Source organism: Octopus bimaculoides, chromosome 18 (genome assembly GCF_046866305.1).
Source record: "Octopus bimaculoides isolate indiv1 chromosome 18, ASM4686630v1, whole genome shotgun sequence".
Classification (NCBI taxonomy): Eukaryota; Metazoa; Mollusca; class Cephalopoda; order Octopoda; family Octopodidae; genus Octopus; species Octopus bimaculoides.
The window spans coordinates 10,214,577-10,230,644 of record NC_142945.1 but is presented as its reverse complement, the minus strand read 5'-3'; the positions used below and the strand labels follow the sequence as shown (position 1 = coordinate 10,230,644).

At 36.3% G+C, this 16,068-nt stretch overlaps 1 long non-coding RNA gene across 1 annotated transcript; it reads right to left on the bottom strand.

Annotated features, from left to right (window-relative positions):
* Nucleotides 1–1,865: 1,865 nt before the first annotated feature.
* Nucleotides 1,866–4,523, bottom strand: LOC149131986 (uncharacterized). Its single transcript, XR_016244865.1, has 3 exons — nt 4,227–4,523; nt 2,946–3,060; nt 1,866–1,974 (listed from the first exon to the last, which is right to left on the bottom strand). It is a non-coding gene; the product is annotated as an uncharacterized LOC149131986 (long non-coding RNA).
* Nucleotides 4,524–16,068: the final 11,545 nt, after the last annotated feature.

Here is a 16,068-nt window from a genome sequence, read left to right as displayed (position 1 = left end):
ACAGAAAAATTAATAATTAAAAGCACAATAAATGGGTATAATATATTCCGCCGAGGTCGACGTTGCCTTTCATTCTTTCGGGATCGATAAATAAAGTACCAGTTACGCACTGGGGTCGATGTAATCGACTCGTCCCCTCCCCTCAAATTTCAGGCCTTGTGTCTATAGTAGAAAGGATTATTATTATTATTATTATTATTATTATTATTATTATTATTATTATTATTATTATTATTATTATCTTATGATATTTACTTTGTATTATATTATAATTATTTACTGTGCTTTTGCTTATTAATTTTTCTATATGTGACAGTGGATTTTCATCGATGAGTTCATGAACCTTGGTTCTTTTCCCTAAAACTATATATTTACATATATTTTATACTGTGAAACTTAATTTAAAATTTAATTTTTAGTAACTTGAATTTAATTGAACTTTTACCTGTAAATTTGGATTTTTATTCCTAATATTATTATTATTATTATTATTATTATCATATATATATATATATATATATATATATATATATATATATATATGCCTCACAGCATTCATATACACATTTTTCACGTCTGGCCGCATAGCCTTTTCCGTTTGTTTTCCTGTCTTGTTTTTTGTCCGCCACGACATTCCTCCATGGCACAAGTTTAATTTTAACGATGCGTCCTGTCCTGCTTTTCGAAACGCCGGTGTTAAAATGGGGGTAGCTGATGAAGGAAAATTTTCTCTGTGTGGCCTGTGTGTTTTTTGTACTCTGGTTATTATTATTTTCTTGTCTACGTTTTGTTTGCAATGTCCTGTACCTAGATATGTACCTATATATACAGGTAGACGTAGGTATGCACATACCTGTACGTATATATGCATATACTCATTTATTATTTGTTTTATATATATATATATATATATATATATATATATATATATATATATATATATATATATATATATATATATATATATATATATATATATATATATATATATATATATATATATATATATATATATATATATATATATATATATATATATATATATATATATATATATATATATATATATATATATATATATATATATATATATATATATATATATATATATATATATATATATATACAAGTAGCGTAATACGTTCCCCAAAAAATTTGGTTGGCGCTTGGAAGAATTTTGTGTCAGAAATTTTGCCAGTTTTGGCACGCACTCTCAAAAAGGTTGTCCACCCTTGTTATATATAGTATTACTATAATTTCAACAGTAACTGAGGACCCGATTTACCTGACTACGGAGGCACTGTTTGTAAATCTACTCCAACTAAGAGTTTAAGCAAAGCGAATAGAATGATTTAACTATTTTTCATTCTGGGGTTAAAAAAAAAACATCAATATCAACTTTGTTAATACATTGACTGTTGGTTGTATTTTGTAACCGTCATTGCGAGTTCAAATCCAGTTGAAGTCGACTTCTATTCTTTCCGAGGTTGACAGAAATAATCGGTATTCCAAAACTGGGATCTACTTAGCTATGAGTTATAAGATTGTGAATTTGTGTCCATACTAGGAGTGAATATTTCCTCTGAAAATTATTTCCTCTCTGCCACCATTTAGAGTGAAAATCAAACTTAACCGATGTCATATCTCCGTCATAGGAATGAGCTGAATCAGTGACGTGATCCGAACGATCGGAGACTCACTCGGAAATCCACACGATATCTCAAGCACTCAGCTAACTGACATACACGGACGTAAGTAACAAAACAAAAAAAAAGTAAAGACCAAAAGACTGGCAAATAAACAACAATTTATTGGCATTTAAAACACAGAACAAAGAATATAAAATAAATAAAATACGCGTTCTGTGTGTGTATGTGTGTAAGAAACTTTATTTCATTTTATGTTACATAGAATGGATAACAGAATTTACAGCGATGATGTTCCGGTTAGTCTATGCTTCCCTTCCCCAAGATACTGAAAAAAATCAAAGAAAGAGAAAAGAGGAATTTAGACAAAAAAAAAGTTCACCAAATATTGTATTTATTGCATTATTTATCGAATGACAAATGCAGAAAGGCGGCGAGCTGGCTGAAACGTTAGCGCGCCGGGCGAAATGCTTAGCGCCATTTCGTCTCTCTTTATGTTCTGAGTTCAAATTCCGCCGAGGTCGACTTTGCTTTTCACCCTTTCGGGTTCAATAAATTAAGTACCAGTTGCGTATTGGGATCGATCTAATCGACTGGCCCCCTCCCCCCAAAATTTCGAGTCTTTTGTCTAGAGTAGAAAAGAAAGGCGGTGAGCTAGCAGAAATGTTAGCACGCCGGACGAAATGCTTAGCGGTATTTCGTCCGTCTTTATGTTCTGAGTTGAAATTCCGCCGAGGTCGACTTTGCCTTTCATCCTTTCAGGGTCGATAAAATAAGTACCAGTTACACACTGGGGTCGATGTAATCGACTTAATCCCTTTGTTTGTCCCCTCTATGTTTAGCCCCCTGTGGGCAATAAATAAATAAATAAATGTTTACGTTTTCTTCGTTTAGTTTTCATTCTATAAACATCAAAAACATCAAACTGTATACGTGACCGAGTATGGTATACATTTTAAGTGACTTAATGAATATCAAATACACATTGCTTTAGAAGTGTATTATTAGAATCTATTTAATACAATGTTAAAAATTTTTTTTCATAGTTTATGTCGTATTTTAAGTAGAAGTTTAAGCTTTGTCCAGAAAATCCTGATATCCGGGACACTTCTGGTCTCAAGCTTCCAGAATATTTGATCCAGTACCAAACTCAAAACGTGACTTCAGTAACACGGGCAGCTACACTACATAGCAATTATAACGTGGAAACGGCGCAATGTTTAAGTAGTAATGATGATAGAGAGCTCAACTCTATGCGCGCTCGCGCGTGTGTGTGCGTACATACGTGTAGTGACTTACATTTGACAGGCTGCGCCGCACAAGAACGTCCAGAACCTCTCAACGTTGGCTTCACAAGCTTTCACGCAGTCGCCGCCCAGATGCAGACCTTTGATGTGCTGAATTACATCGCCGACTGTAAAAGAAATTGGAAAAAAAGCAGTGTTGAATAGTGATGTTTGCAATGTTGAATATTAATATAAGCACAAGAATTTCACACATTTATGAGGAAGAATACAGTCCGGGAGATGAATAAAGGCACGAAAACCAGCAATACGTATTTTGTCTTACATATTTAATGAAGTGCGTAACGTTGAGAAGTATAATTAATAGACAGAATATATCTATATCATGTTGATATTTATTGTGGGTGGAGGCGCAATGGTTAGGGCAGCGGACTCGCGGTCATAGGATCGCGGTTTCGATTCCCAGACCGGGCGTTGTGAGTGTTTATTGAGCGAAAACACCTAAAGCTCCGATGGTGGCGAACCCTGCTGTACTCTTCCACCACAACTTTCTCTCACTCTTTCTTCCTGTTTCTGTTGTGCCTGTAATTCAAAGGGTCAGCCTTGTCACACTGTGTCACGCTGAATCTCCCCAAGAACTACGTTAAGGGTACACGTGTCTGTGGAGTGCTCAGCCACTTGCACGTTAATTTCACGAGCAGGCTGTTCCGTTGATCGGATCAACTGGAACCCTCGACGTCGTAAGCGACGGAGTGCCAACAACAATTTATTGTGGAAGAGCATATGAAATTTTATGACATTTATACCTTTCTCATTGTTATCGGCAAAATAGTAAAAAAATGTCTTGGAATCTTCAGTGGGGACTACTACAGAGTATTAGTGATTTACAAAGTTTTCAGTGACATGCAGAATGATTCTTTCAAATTTTAGTACAAAACGAACAATTATTTGAGAGGAAAGAAAAATTGATTAAATCAACGTCAGTAGTCAACTGATACCTTATCGACACTGAGTCATAAAAAGCAGAGTCGACCTCAGCAGAATTTGAACTCAGAACGTAAAACCGGAAGAACTGTCGCTAAGCACTTTGCCCGGCGTGCTAACGATTCTGCCAGCTAATCGCCTTAAGTAGCATTTTTATTTAAAAATGCAATGGATTAGCCAGTTAGTAAAGGCCATTGATTTATCACAGCTGAAAACCGGAAAATCTGCGGACCGGTGTTGACCTGGGGTTGAACAGCAAGGACAACAACAATATCAATAACAACAGTATCATACTATCATATCTCTCATTCTGATGCGTAAAGAATTTCTATAAAGTTTTGTTTTTACTTACCATTAAGTCTTTTGTCGAATTCCTCATCATAGAGGCTGGCAGCGAAGACGATGGGAAGCAGCACTAAAAACAAAAAGACGACCTTCATGTCTGAAAAGTAAAAACAAGTGACAGGCAGGCAGGCAGGCAGGCAGGCAGGCAAGCAGGCAGAGAATCAAGCAGACTAACAGACAGATAGATAGATAGATAGATAGGGACAAAGAAGGCTCTGTATACACGTATCTCCTATGAAGAGGCCGAGAGAAGAAATTAGAAGATTCAATCTGTGAGATGTAGTGTCTTATATAAAATAGTAAGGATTTTATATAGTAATTTATACGATTTTATATCGTAATTTAGTTGCATCTGTATTGTTCTCATGCAAAAGAGAAACCAATTGAAATCACTTGAATACAACAAAGAGCAAAATGCTGAGCCAAGTAAATTAAAGATAAGTGTTGAGAGAGATATTTACACAGCTGTTTAGTTTCCAGCAATATCGCCGTAAACTATAAATATTTGGTTTGCAACTTTAGGGGGTTAATCAGTCGTGTTTGTTTTTGTTTGTTTTTGTTTTTTCTGGTGTACAAACTACCACTGGGCATTTTCAAATATAAGTCTAGTTTTTCAAAACCGAGACAAAGTCAACTGGACTGACATGAAGGTACTTGTGCATAAGGAAATTGTCACCCTCATTGTCCTGTATGAATCAGAAACTTGAGTCATCTACGTCAGATACATGGTCTTATTGGGAGTATTTCCACCAATATATGGCCTATTTAGTGCATCATGGAGGTATTTCATGAGATCCGTCATGGGCACTTAAGCAAGGAACTACTCTGTTCTGCTACGCACCTTGAGCGATACATCAAATGGTGTTAATATAATCTCTGATCTAAAAGGATTACAGAGGTTCATAACATATCCTGTCCACTTACAAAGTACGCGTTGTGAGATGGCATGGTGGTTTACCGCTAATTAGCCCGATCATGAAGCCCTGTGATCAAAAGGCGCTCCGACCATGATCATCTCATCTTATTTGGTTTTCGCATACAGTGTGTTTAGTATTTACATAAGGCGACCATCAGTCGAAGTTGACCATATTCTGCACAAGTATATGCTGGTCTATTACCATCTAAGAGAAGGTAACTCCGCATACAAATGCTGCATCTCGATAACTACTGGGTTCGTCACACTATTTCCACCACAACAATACAAGCGTGGGGGACGAGAGAATGGATTGGCTCTGCACGAACCAAGCCTACTATAATACTCATCGTGCAGATTGTTCAGCAAACCAACACAAAGCGCTTTCAAACTTTATTCATAACTTCCGTGGCGAAGGACTCTGTGTAGCTGTGGCTTGTTCATTCTTCATTTATCGAATATTCAATATTCGGCAGGCTTCTTACAGTTTCTGTCTACTATCAAATCCATTCGCAAGGCATTCGTTCGCCAAGGACTGTAGTAAAAAAAACATAAATATATAAATAAATAAATGAAATACACGTTCTTTTTGTGTGTCTGATAAAGTTTATTTCATTTTTATGTTACAAATGAAAAACAGAATTTTGAATGAAACTGATCCAGTTATTAGTTGCCGATACCTGCCAAGACACTGAAAAAAAAATCAAAGGAAATAAATTTAGTTTATCAATTGTTTTTACATTCATTCGACAGTTTATTAATTGTACGTTCAACCGGTACTTACTCTACCCACCTCTAAACGATGAAATGCAACAGTAATGGCTGGAGAATTTGAACTCAGAATGTAAAACTAGGAACAGATACCGCGAAACGTCTTGTCCGACGTGCTAACGATTTCACCAGTTTGCCACCGCGCAGCTTCAGGCCTACTAAATGCTGTTTTGTTCTCGTAACTTTTAGCTCCTAAATCCCATCGCAATACCTGCACATATAATACTTTCTATTATAAATAAAAAGCCTGAAATTTTAGGGGAGAGGGTTACTTGATGACAACGACCTCCAGAGCTCAACTGGTACTTATTTCATCGACTCCGAAAGAATGAGAAGCAAAGTCGACCTCGGCGGAATTTGAACTCAAGAAGTGAGAAACGAACGAAATGCCGCTAAGCATTTTCTCCTGCTGCTAAAGATTCTGTCCGTTCGCAATCTTACCAGCAGCTAGAATGATTGCATTTTGTAAATTAAACGCTTCTTCTTATAGTAAAGGGACTATTGCATAATGTGAATAACTCATAAGTGATAATTTACTCTTTAACTCTTTTACTTGTTTCAGTCATTTGACTGCGGCCATGCTGGAGCACCGCCTTTAATATATATTAAGTTATGTATATATTTTTCATAGACATTAATTGAAATATTTTGTTAGATTTTTCCAAAATTGCTTGTGGAATTTAAAGTATGAAGGACGAAAGATTTGGTTTGTGTGTGTGTGTGTATGTGCGCGCGCGCGCGCGTGTGTATAATTGCCAGAATGTCTGGACGACTAACAAAAGTAGTTTGATTGTTTTTTTGTGTATATGTGTATATGAGCGTATGTGTGCGTGTGTGCATATCAAATGCTTCATTAATCAATGTATGTGCACGTGTGATGTGTGTGCGAGTGTGCATGCGTGGTGTGTATGTATGCATGTGTGTATGCACGTGTATGTATGCATGCTTGTGTATGTATACATACTGTGTGTGTGTGTGTGTGTGTGTGTGTGTGTGTGTGTGTGTGTGTGTGTATACGCTTTACAGTGACTTACATTTTACAGGCTGCGCTGCACAGGAAAGTCCAAAACTTCTTAACGTTAGCTTCACAAGCTTCCACACAGCCGCCGTCCAAATTCAGATTTTTGATGTGGCTAATTATGTCAGTTACTGTAAAAGAAATTAGAACAATTGTTGTACAATGATGTTTGTAATGTTAAAGTTTAACAAGTACAAGATGGCCGCGTATTCTGATTGGGAGAATGCAGTCGGGGAGACGAAAACGACAAACTGGAACCATTAAGATTCTAACACAGAACTTAGAGATGTAACCCTGCACCGCAAGGGAATTTTCCGTTGCTCAACTGCTAATCCTTTAAATGTGATATCTACTTCTCTTCTCAGGCGCATTATTTCTCTGTTAAGTTAGTCATAAGTCCTTTTATTCTAATATCCTCATTCCTAGAACTGCTGCTCTCAAGAACTAACCACCATCGTCTTGTTTTCTTCTCAACTATGAGATTTAGTTCTTTAAGCTTTCTGTCAATCAACACCTTTTGAATATATAGCTTCCTTCTTTATCTTTATTTTATTTTTTTCTAGTCCCTTACGCCACAATGGCTTCAAACCCTGTTTGGGACTAATTCGTATAAAATAGATAGATAAATAGATAAATAAAAACCTATTACCTTTAACAATGTTTATAGCGATTTCTACTAATGCCGTCCTCCTTTAATAGTGTTTGTAACGTTCAGCCATACACAGGATATGGCTTTAAACTGCATCCGGTAGTGGGCTCTTGTTCGGGAGTTCCAAGGTTTTGAGGACTATAGAACTACCTTTTACCCACCATTGTCCCCAGATCTATTCTGACCCGAAGTAGTAGCACCCGTCAGGCCCCCAGATATACATTAAATAGCATATAATCACCCGAGCCAGGATTCATTGAAATCGGGGGATGCAGCATGGTATTTGTGAACTATTTCGACAAATGAATATATTGAATCAGTGACGACCAAGGAGTCACGCATTGAGACTGGACCCGAAACCACATGTCTGGGAGACAAACTTCTTGCCACACAACCAAACATAAAAATTCATTATATATTTAACGTTATGTTGGAACTGCTCAGAGGGCGTTAATGACTGCTACAAAATCAAAAAGGGATGTTTGAGTAAAAATGGCAGATGAGCACCGTTTTGGGACAAATTGAGAAAAAGAGCGTAAAAAAAAAAGAATCCGTAATCTTAAGAAGTGCAGAAGACATTGGATCGCATGATTCTGAAGGAAAGGTCGTCGCTTTGGGTGTTGACCTGGGGTTAAACAACAATAATATCATACTAATATATCTAATATATATATATATATATATATATATATATATATATATATATATATATATATATATATAATATATCAATAATATCATACTAATATATATGAGAGATACATAATATCTCTCATTCCAATGCACAAAGAGTTTTGTTTTTACTCACATGAAAGTCTTTTGTCGACCTCCTCATCATAGAGGCTGGCAGCGAAGACGATGGGAAGCAATACTAAAAACAAAAGGACGAGCTTCATGTCTGAAAAATAAAGTAAAGGAGATAGATAGATAGATAGATAGATAGATAGATAGATAGATAGATAGATAGATAGATAGAGAGAGAGAGATAGAGATAGATAGATAGATAGATAGATAGATAGATAGATAGATAGATAGATAGATAGATAGACAGAGAGTGAGAGAGAGAGAGAGAGAGAGAGAGAGAGAGAGGGAGGGAGGTAGATGCTTATTGTGCGTGTTTATGTGTGTAGATAGATAAATAGATAGATAGATAGATAGATAAATAGATAGATAGATAGATAGATAGATAGATAGATAGATAGATAGAAAAGAAGAAAGGATACTTGTTAGAGTATTCAAGCACACACGAAGTCCAAAAGTTAAGGTCGAGTTACGAAATTAGGAGACAATTCATCCAAATATACCTGGAACAAAACTTACTGAAATGTGCACAAGATGTGGTTTGTCAAAAGCAGGATGTGAGGCCTTTTATATTGTAATTTTGAGTGACATCTGTCCCATAGAACTGAGAAAATAGGGATGTTAAAGGGAGCATAAAAACAAAATAAACCAAACAAATAAAAAAAAGTCTAAAATGTAATCTGAAGATAATGTTGAAAAATATATACATACACCTGCTTTAATTCCAGGAATTTGGACGTGAGCTATAAAGATTTCTCGAAGTAATCACGTTGAGTTTGATATTATTTGTTAATTAGTTACCTAGTTTGTTAGCTAGCTAGCTAGATAGATAAAAATGCTTGTTATTGTCCAAAGCATTTTTATAAATTTGTCCTAAACATCCATGTTTGTGTTCAGACTTTTAGTTTATCCTTATTTCACACGCTCTTAGGAAGGTAAAGCTTTCATTTCATAAGTCCTAATTTACTCTGGTGGTTGAAAAAAAAAATCAGGGTCGTGTGTCGCATATGATGTATAGATGCCAGAGAAACTTTGCATCACATTTAATCCAGAGGATAGGCAAAGGGTTAAAGATACACAATGTTTTAAAGATGAGACCGAGAGGAGAAATCCATCCATCCATCCATCTTCTCCGCTCATTATCACTAGGAGGCACCTTCTCCATAGGAGCAACCATTATTAGAATTTCCGGCTGGATTCCCAGTAGTGAATATTATCCAACCATCTCGTTCATGATCTACCCCTAGGTCACCTGCCGGTTACCTCGATATGAAGAATCTGCCTTGTGATTCTTTCCTGCGATATTCTAATCACATGTTCATTTTACTGGAGCTGTGACCTCCCAATGCAGAGAAACAGCGACTCAGCTTTGAATAGACTCGCTGATCTGCGCACTACTCACCCTGTCGAGTAACGTTACTCCAGAGATTATTCGAAGGAACTACATTTCGACCTCTTGTAAACGCGATCGTACTGCTTCGGTCTTTACTCAATGTTCCTGACCATAATTGAGGATAGATACACAAATCAAATTGAAGATAGCGAGTTCGGATTTCTTTTACCAACTTCTCTTATTCTGAAGATCGAATGCTGGAGTTGGTGCATGACCGTTTCAGTGCCTGCAATTCTAATTCTAACAACCAGTTCAGCCTCCTGCTTCTTATCACTCGTGAGTACAGCTTCGAGATACTTAAACCTCTCTATTTGTTTCAGTGATGTTTCATTAACATACAAATAATGCAAAATTTACTGAAAAACAAAACTTATTGAAGCGTGAGTGGGATATGGCGTATTGCTTAATTTTCCTTTGTATCAAATGCAAATGTACGAGGGTCGAATGGAAAGTTCATACTCTCATGGAATGTGACCAAATGAAGTATATTTTTCAACATAGTACCTCTTCCGGTCCACACACTTCTTCTATCAGTGTTACAGTGCTTGGATCCCACTGGTGGAGAAACTTTCATCCTATTGCTCAAGAAAGTCATCAACTGCGGACACGACGTCATCATCACTGCGGTACTGGCAATGTTTCGGGCCATGTTTGCCAATTGGGGCTTAGGAGATTTTTATAATGTTTGTGCTAAAAGTTGATTACATAGATGTGACGAAGATTTTTCCAACTGTAGTTACTACTAGTATGCTGAAGGGTGGGTTATACTAGCAAATATTTAATCGCTTACTGAAATATCTATGGTTGTTAACTTATCCTTAAAGGATAGGATGTTAAAGTATTCTGAACAAAAAGCCCTTACAGATTTGTTCATTAGCAACTAAGTGTGAAAGCAGAAAGGATATATTTCTAATTCCTTCAAGAATTTCTTAGGCTGATTTGTATACTTCTGACTATATTGTAAGGTTTCATTAGATTTGTAGAATTGAAAATCTAGAGACATTTGAGTTTGAGTGACATCTAGGAAGTGAGCGTGGGTGAGGTTGGTTTCCGCTGTGAAAACCTGCACTCTTAATGAAAGAGTGCAGGTTTTTCTCTCCACCTGTCCGTTGTTTATAGGTTCCAGTTGTGCAATATCAGAGATCCATCATCTCGATATAATCCTCTTCTAAGGCGGCGAGCTGGCAGAAACGTTAGCACGCCAGGCGAAATGCTTAGCGGTATTTCGTCTGTCTTTACGTTCTGAGTTCAAATTACACCGAGGTCGACTTTGCCTTTCATCCTTTCGGGGTCGATAAATCAAGTACCAGTTACGCACTGGGGTCGATGTAATCGACTTAATCCCTTTGTCTGTCCTTGTTTGTCCTCTCTATGTTTAGCCCCTTGTAGGCAATAAAGAAATAAGAAGCAACGTATAAAATAATGTAAACAAACCACCGCTCCCGCCATCGCTAAATTCGAGTGTCTCCAAATTTAGCTGACTCAGTAGCGAAGACTGCGGAATACATTTAAATCAAAAACATTCTAGAATTACAATTCGCAAAAAATTTTGCTACTTTCTCGAAACTTTCGTTGAGCAACAGACTATTCCCAACAAAAGTGAGAGAAAAAAATCGACCGTTCTAATGTTAATTACTAGAATATTAATACTCTTATATACACAGCCGCTATTACTCTTAAAGGACACCTAGGAGAAATCTACAGTGAACAAAATAACGAAATTACTAAACAGAAACAACCTAGATAGAAAACAAAACTTGAAGAAAACGTGAGCCACCATACTGGATGGTTAACTACAACAATAAAATGTAAGGAGAAAAATGAGTTTACACCACACCAACTCTACCTTAGACAAAAGTTAATGAAACTTTATGGAAACTCTTGACACTGAGCACTTGGGGGAAAGCTAATCACTTTAGAACATGAACTCAGGACGATGAGCGAGAAACTCCGCTATCGCATGCGAATCTTTGAGCGAGCCAGTATCATTCGCAAGTTTGCTTGCAACCCACAAGCATTATACAGAGAGATGAGGAACGAAATATGACCATTAAGAAAGCTCCTTCCCAAGTAGATCTACAATCATTCTGGCCAAAACTTTGGAACGGAAACTGGGATTTCAACCTGAATGCATCATGGTTAAATACAATTTAGACAGAATACTGTACCAACACTTACAGTAAAACATACAAAACTGTATGTATTTATAATGAATAAGCAGCGTCTATTTGCAAAACCGAGAAATATTTAATGTAGTTTCTTTACTATATATGACATTTGTAGTATGGCAAGTGCACAAATAAAAGTGCAAACACATTTTGAAAAGCCTTTAATCCTTCATGTGTGTATGTGTGTGGTGGGGTGTATAGGTAGAGGTTATTTGTGTGAAATGAGGTTAGTTATTTCAATATGTGCTTCATCTGAACGACCATTTGTATTTGCGTATGCGTACATCTGTCTGTGTATGTGCAAACGCATGTATGTATGTCAGGATGTATATGTATATATGTATATATATTTGCATAAATATATATGGATGTATGTATCTATGTATGTACATTTGAAACGAAAGTGATAGATTTTTATCTTTAATGATATTTTCATTTCACTTACTGCTGATAACACCGTTTAGTAATGACATATGCGTCACACGGTTGCCGCCTACTTCTAATCTCCCACTTTGTGTATGTTTATATATATATATATATATATATATATATATATATATATATATATATATATATATATATATATTCGGCGGCTGAAGGGACATGCCATATCATGTCGATATGGTGTAGCCGACTTCCAAATTGTAGTGTATAGATGTAACGCTTGAAGGTTCTCGCGTCGGAGTAACCACTGAACATAGAAGAATCAACACCAAGAAGGAATAAATGTTATTTACATATATTTATTCGTTTTCCCAAACATGTAGTTAGACACAGTTGTAATTATAGTGTCAGTGACAACAAGCTCGCTCGCTGCTTGGTAGTTGATAGTGTAGAAGTTGCTGTCTGCCAGTAGAGAGTGAAAGAGTAAGGAGATGCACGATGCAGACCAGAAAGGAAGAAAGGATAAAGGTGGTATCGTCTTTCTTGCAGCTGAAGGCTTCTCTTCGTATGTCTAGTGAAATACGAAGGGAAGTGTTGCTCCTTGGTCATAGCTGACGCAAAAGAGAGAGATAGGAAATGTTCTCTGTTATATAGACTATGGTCAGTAATGTAGGTCAGACCCTAAACAAAGTGCTGACTTTTCCTTGACCAGCACAGGTCCTTGGGGATCAAGTGTTTTCCCATCAATCACAAAGGATTTCCCACTTGTTTCGACAAAACTAGATTGGTCCAGTAACTTTGTTTGCTGAGAGGAATAAACAAGAGAACTTCTGGAGCATAGATACAGAGCTGTTCGCAGAGAGTGAATGATGTTGATGGTGACATAATGTAACCTTGTCCTGCTCACGATTCGATTGCTTGTCTGTTATCAGCACACGCTTATGTTACAAGCTGATAATAACTCAACCCGCCCCCGCTACACACATGTTGCAAGCTGATAATAAATCAACCCACTACGCACTCACACATACACACACGCACACACCCCCACACACACACTCACTCACATGCCAACACACGCGCAGAAACAAATGCATTTCATCAACATTTTTTCACGTTTTTTTTCTTTTTTGGTTTTTAATAAAGAAGCGAAGAGTCATTGAGAATTAAGTTGCTCTTTGTTATCTAATACTCCTTTTGCTTCCAGACGTTAGATAATTGGCAAACACGTACTGTACATACGTTCATACATACATGCATGCATACATACATATATGCACATACATATATGCACATTCATACATACATATACACGCATACGTACATACATGCATTGAGCGTCAAACGAACACCTTGTTTTTCCTTCACCTGTCCGTCTTCTGTTCTTTGTTTTTGTACTATTTTGAACCATGTATGCATATAATATATGCATATATTTATGTATACACAGACACAGATACACACACGTACACACACATATATATGTATACATATATATATACATACATATTTATATATATATGCACATATATATATTGATATATACATGTATATGTGTGTGTGTGTATGCACATATATACAGATACACACACACACACACATATATATATATACACACATGTATATATATATATGCACAAACACACACAGACGCGCGCGCAGACACACACACACACACACACACACACACACACACACACACACACATGTGCATTTTTTTTTCGGTTTCAGCTCAAAGCTTGAAATCTAAGTAAATAAAATCTAAATAATTGCTTAAACGTTTATCTTGATTTCAGTTAAATCTATTTTAAGTCCATCATGAAAACACGTAAGACAGCTATTTGAATAAATCATTTTACATGGTATATATTATATTATATTTACTCTATGGATTTTTAACGATATGAATTGATTGACTTGACGATATGAATTGATTGACTTGTAAGTAAAAGAAGCTTTTTTCGCAATTCTCATCATTTTCGTGTTTCTAAATATTAGTTAACTTGTCGTGTCTTAAAACATTTTGATACATCTTCCATTGAAATTTATACTACATTCAGCCTAGTGGTGTCTGTCCATCGGCAGACGACCTCTTGACTAGATATAGCCTTTCTCTACTATAGGCACAAGGTCTGAAGTTTGATATAGGGGCTAGTCGATAACATCGTTCCAAGCGCTTAACGAGTATTTATTTCATCCACTTCAAAAGGATGAAAGCGGTAAAAATCAACTTCGGTGAAATTTGAAATCAGAACGTAATGACGGACGAAATGCCGTTAAGCATTTTGTCCGGCGTGCTAACGATTCTGCCAGCTTACAGCCTCAAATAATAATAATAATAATAATAATAATAATAATAATAATAATAATAATAATAATAATAATAATAATGATAATAATAATAATAATAATAATAATAATAATAATAATAATAATAATAATAATAATAAATGCCCTGATGCAGTAAAAGGCATTGGCTCTCATGGCTTCTCATCTTAACTGATTGGAAGTGTTATCATGTACATTGTTTTATCTTGGTATAAAAAGATGGGCTATAGCAAATATTCTGCTCAATACCACAGATTTGCTTGTCAGTTGTTTGACCTTAACCAGTTGAGCATGTCTCTTAATGGCTGACGATATGTGCATCCCTGATCACGAGCAGAAGTAGTGGAGGAGCATCATAGACATGTGTTGAGAGGAATTGTTTGGGGTTTAGATAATTCACCTTTGGAAACATGTTCAACATCCTTAAAAAACCGTTATTCAGGGACATTTTGAGCGGGATGGGCTACTCAACCTGAAGAAAATTCTAACCGGGCCCCACCTGCGCTGTTAATCTTAATATGAGATCACTATATCGCGCACATATGGTCGTGATGCATGTGCCTGGTGTACCCTTATCGGATGGGTAGTCCTGATGGGTATACTGGGCTTCATATATTTTACCCCAGAGTCAATTTGATGGTATGCACTGCGCTCACTCAATAATAATAATAATAATAATAATAATAATAATAATAATAATAATAATAATAATAATAATCTGACGTTGCTTATTTCTTTCTCTATAATGATATGTGGTCCTCTTGCTTCACTTGTACGATCAGTCTGTTTGGGGAAATCCCATAGAATCATGCAATTTTTCTTCTCTATCTAATCCTGTGGCTCGCATTTATACCATTTTCGCTTACTTTGCACCAACACACTCGAATAACATCCCAATTCACATTTTACTGACACAATCCTGCCTGCACTATACTCTTTTATTGTTTCTAGTTCACTGCTCTCCCTCAAAAGATGGTTAGTACTTTCGTTTTTTCCCCAATAGATTCTGTGTTTGTTCCCTGACTGAATTGGATCAAATCTTGCCTTTATCAAGTTTGTCCCAATGACTCGTTTTCTGAGCGACTACAATTAGCGAGTCGGTTACTTGCTTCAGATTCCTGTCCGTCAATCACAACCTGTTTCCTTTACTTCCAGCGTCCCTAGTTTGTTAGTTAGAAATTTTGAGGTATGGCAGTTAGTCGATACTTTCAATCCCAGTATTTGATAACTAATTTTACCAAAAAACCTCGTTGTTTATTACACCAAAGCGTTTCTCATTAAGGATTTCAAATTTTATTGGCTCAAAGGTCTTATGACACTGGAAAGATTACATAGGCAGAATACATAGGAAAACAACCGACAAGAATCAGTGAAGGGTTTACCTGGAGTATAAAAGTGAGATGAACAGTAACGATAAAGACACA